Below are 4,610 nucleotides of genomic sequence, written 5' to 3' on the forward strand. Positions count from 1 at the left end.
TCCCACACTCTCATGTTTCCGCTTTCATTCCTCTCATTCGTTGTTTTGTAAATCTCGGCTCTCAGTAGGGCTATCCACACCAATCCTACGTCTTCTATATAACAATGGAGAGTACAAGGGTCAGATTGCAAACACAAAATGGATCTGAGCAAGAGAGAGTGAGACAGCAAGATAGGATGAGAAAGGACGAGTGAGAGTGTGAGACAGTGAGAGAAGGAAAAAGTGAGGGAAAGGGAATGCAATCAAGTGAGAGAGCACAAAAGAGAGAGTGGCCACTTCTCTGCTCCTTACTTCCACACTTTGACATTATAAGAAACAAAAACAAGCTCTCGCCAGGTGCTGCACTTTCCCCCCCTCCTGACTCTCAGTATGCTGACAATTTTCTTCCTAAATTTCATATGAATATTTGGGTCACAGAGGTCACCCCTCAGTGTGAGAAGCTACTGTGACGTAATGGTTTACTCATTGTAAATCTCACTAAATCCTGGCAGTCGTTGAATCAATTACTGATAAATCCATCTTACATATACTAGAAGATTAGTGAGAGCTAAAGAGAAAAGGCAAGCAAAATAAAGCTTTAAAAATCAAACGCAGACACACACACACACATATATCTACACACACCACAGACTATTGTGGTGACTATCCTCCTTAGAGGAGAGGTAAGCAGGGTTTCCTTGGAGCTGAACTGGCTCCTAGGTGACATGTTTGGCAATGGAATGTCAGAATCGAGCCAGCCTTCTGTGCCAATCTCTAGTTTGGTTCCTGGGCTAGGCAGATCCGCAGTATTCGAGAGCACTGCTGATGATAGCACAGCCCGGCCAGGCTCATTGGCAAGACCTGGAAGGGCGACCAGTCACTGGAGGCAGGGAATCCTCCCCCTCAGCTCCTGTTAACCCTGAGGCCAAAGCCCTAACAGGAAAGCTAGCCAGACAGTGCTCTCAATGGCAAGCTGTGTGGTTTTAGCTGTTTAGACTCTAACAGTTACCCCAACACACACTCTGGGCTCCCCAAGCCTTGGCTTTTGCCAACCTGTGCCTAATACTTCCTGGAATTGGATAAGTAGGATGTGCCCCTTCAGGGAGAGAGAGAGAATGCATTCAATTCCAACAATCCGTCTCTGGGGTTCCCACGTGTATCATTGACACATGTAGACTATCACCATGTATCTAAACCAGACTGAAAGTTTCACAACTGCATGTTGACACTCCAGAGTGTTGGGAGGAGTGCTGCATTGTACGAGGTGCTATCTCTCTGATGAGATATTCAAACTGAGGTCCCACCTGCCTGTTTAGGTGTGTCACAGAGCTTGGTAGTTGTTACCCAACGCTTCAATGATTAGAGTCAGGGCTTCTCGAGTCAGGAGGACCAAACCAGTCACCCGGTTATATCAACTAACTAACTTAAATGCACAAGTGTATATTTCACGATACCCTAAAGCATGAAATTAAGTCTGAGTTATAACACTTACAATGCTGGCTCTTGCCCCTTCTTTATTATAACCAAGCAACCCTAGGCCTCCTTGCATATAAAGAACACAAAAATTCAAGACACACAACGGGAGCAAACACTACAATCCAACACATCTATAACAACTCTCAGAACAACACCTCATTAGTAAAACCCCAAATGTGCTAAACCCTGATCTATACATTGTTGTAATCTCATCTAGACTGCTTGCTAACCCTTACAGAACCTATTTAAAGGGGCAGACCTCCCCTGGTCATGACGTCACCACCGCCACAGATGGACATTAAAGATCCTAAGACGCTGATTGAAAGAGAGTTTCTCCCCGTGTCGTGATCAACAATCTTCAGATAAAATGGTCATTAAGTTCATAGCTGCTTGTGGGGATATTTCTCACTACAAATTGGCTGCTGAATTTGCCTACAAATACGCAGTCACTGATTTTTTACAGAAACTTTGTGAATAGCTTTGAACTGTTATGGACATGATATTACTTCAAAGTTTCTTATAGCACTGTGTATACTGTTTGGTATTGAGATGCACATACAATTGGCAACTGAAGCAACGTTTTGCCATGAGCTCAAGAGTTCTACAAACCAAGCAATGTTACAAGCCTTATTTTGCTTAGTTCAGGTATTTTAAACATGATAGATGGAAAAGATAAAAGACAGGTTATTCAGAGGGCATTGCTAGGTATTCCTCTCTTTCTGCTGGGAGCTGGATGGTTACTGTCTGTTTGGTGTATTTTGCACATTTGGCTGCCACGTTTCGCCCACAAAATATGCAGTCACTACACTTTACAGTATATGTTGTGAAGTGCTTTAAGATGTCTCAAAGACATGATAAGGTGCTATATCAAATACAAGGATTATATATTACTATATTACTTTGCAGGCAACTTGATCTTCACGTTCAGAAGCACAAATCTGTCTGTGTATTTTTTTTCGGAGAGCCCTGGCTGACATTGTAATTGGCATATTGATTACATTGCAATATGGTTCTTGTTGTTTTTCTTTTCCTGAAGACATAATTCAGTCTTGGCTCCAAATAAAAACAATGTTTCTAATAAGATCATAGAATTATACAGCACATCATATCTGTGCTGGCTCTTTGAAAAGAGTTTCTAAATCAATCCCATTCCCCCGCGCTCTCCCCACACCCCTGCAAACTTGTCCTCCACAAGACCTTTGCTTCCTGCAGGTGGCAATATTGGAAACTGCAGTACAACATCATCAACAGTCGCTATCATGTTCTCAATAAACAATGTGTAGAACACTTTTATTTTTGGTGGAGACCAATCCACACAATCCAACAGTCATACTAAAACACTCTCTACTCAGTTCTCTCTGCTTCCTGCTTCCTCTCCCTCCTGATCTCCTTCCATTGGTCCTAGTCAATTGGTCCGTATTTATTAATCAGCATCCAACATCTTCCCCTTTTTGGTTTCTTATTTTTTTCCTTGTGTGTCCGTCTTATTCAATTAATCTCTGTGTTGTTTTTACTGCTCTTCCTGACCTGGTGGTTCTCGATGTTTCTGGCACCCTCAGATCTTCCTTTTGCTCTTCTTTTTCTTCCTCTTCCTTCTTTGGTGTATTTCCCATGATGTTCTTCGATACATTTTTCCTTTATCACTTTTAGGCCAATATGATCTTGGGTTTTTATCTTCCAAATTTCTCCTTCTGTCCAACCTTCTGTTTTTAGGTTTTTCTTCCTGAACCAGATTCTCTCTCCTCTTGTAAAAGTTTTCTTCTTTCCTGGTTCACTTTGTGGTTTCCCTCCATTTCTATTGTGTTGTACCTATGGTCTCAATTTTTTCTCTTCTTGTATTACCAAATCTCTTAACCGTCTTGACATCAGTATTTGTGCTGGTGGATGTCCCTCATTGTCTCTCGGTGTGTTTCTGGAGGCCAGAATTGCAGGTGCTTATCCGCCTTTGGGTTGTCTGTTTTCTTCCACATTTTCTTTATAGTCTGTATTTCCCGTTCCACCAGACCATTGCTTTGTGGATACCCTGGTGAAGTTGTTTTGGGGTTTATTTCCCACTGTCTTGTGAATGTCTTGTATTCCTTGTTTGAAAATTGGGGCGCATTGTCACTAATTATCGCCTTTGGTATGCCATGCCGGGCAAAGATTTCCTTGTTTTTTTCCACTATAGTTTCCAATGTTGTGCCATTCAACTCTGTATACTCACTATATCTCGATATATGGTCTATTATCATGAAATAGTTTTTGCTATTATAATAAAACAAATCAGATCCTGTTTTGGTCCAGGCTTTACTTGTTTTTTTTGGCAATATCATTGGTTTTGATACATTGTCAGGGCATATAGACATGTTGGGGACAGTTACACAAATAAAGTTTATGTATAAAAATGCACAATAGCATAAGAAATAAAACAAGTGAGTTAGAAATACAAATTCAGCTTAAAGGGTATGATGTAGCAGCCATTAAGGGGACCTGGTTACAATCTGGGCAGGACTAGGAGCTAAATATTCCAGGCTATAAGACCTTTAGGAAAGACAGGGACATTGGGAAAGGAGGAATAGCAATAATGATAAAAAACACTATTACAGCAGTGGAAACAAAATATTTCAGTAACGGTGATCAGGTCGTGGAAACACTCTGGGTAGAATTAAGGAACAGCAAAGGAGATAAGATTCTGTTGGGAGTAGTCTACAGACCTCCAGAGAGTTGTAATGTAGTGGGGAAATTTATAAATACGGAGATCAGGGAAGCATGTAGCAAAAGCCATGTGGTTATAATGGGAGATTTTAATTTTAACATAGACTGGGAGAAGCAGAATACCTCGGGTAATCAAGGTAACACATTTCCATAATGTACTCAGGACAGTTTTTTGGAATAATAAGTTTTAGAATCAACAAGGGAACAAGCCACTGGATTTGGTGATGTGTAATGAGCCAGAACTACTTAACAATCTGACAGTAAGGGAACATCTTGCAAATAGTGATCAAAATATGATTGAATTTGACATTGGATTTGAGGGGGAGAAGGCAGAGTCCCAAACCAAGGTTTTAAATTTAAGTATGGCAAACTTTGATGGGATGAGAAATATATTGATCACAGTAAACTGGGCTAAACTGTTAGTGGGTAAACTTGCAGATCAACAACAACAACAACAAGAT

Source organism: Callorhinchus milii, unplaced genomic scaffold (genome assembly GCF_018977255.1).
Source record: "Callorhinchus milii isolate IMCB2004 unplaced genomic scaffold, IMCB_Cmil_1.0 Scaffold20, whole genome shotgun sequence".
Taxonomy (NCBI): Eukaryota; Metazoa; Chordata; class Chondrichthyes; order Chimaeriformes; family Callorhinchidae; genus Callorhinchus; species Callorhinchus milii.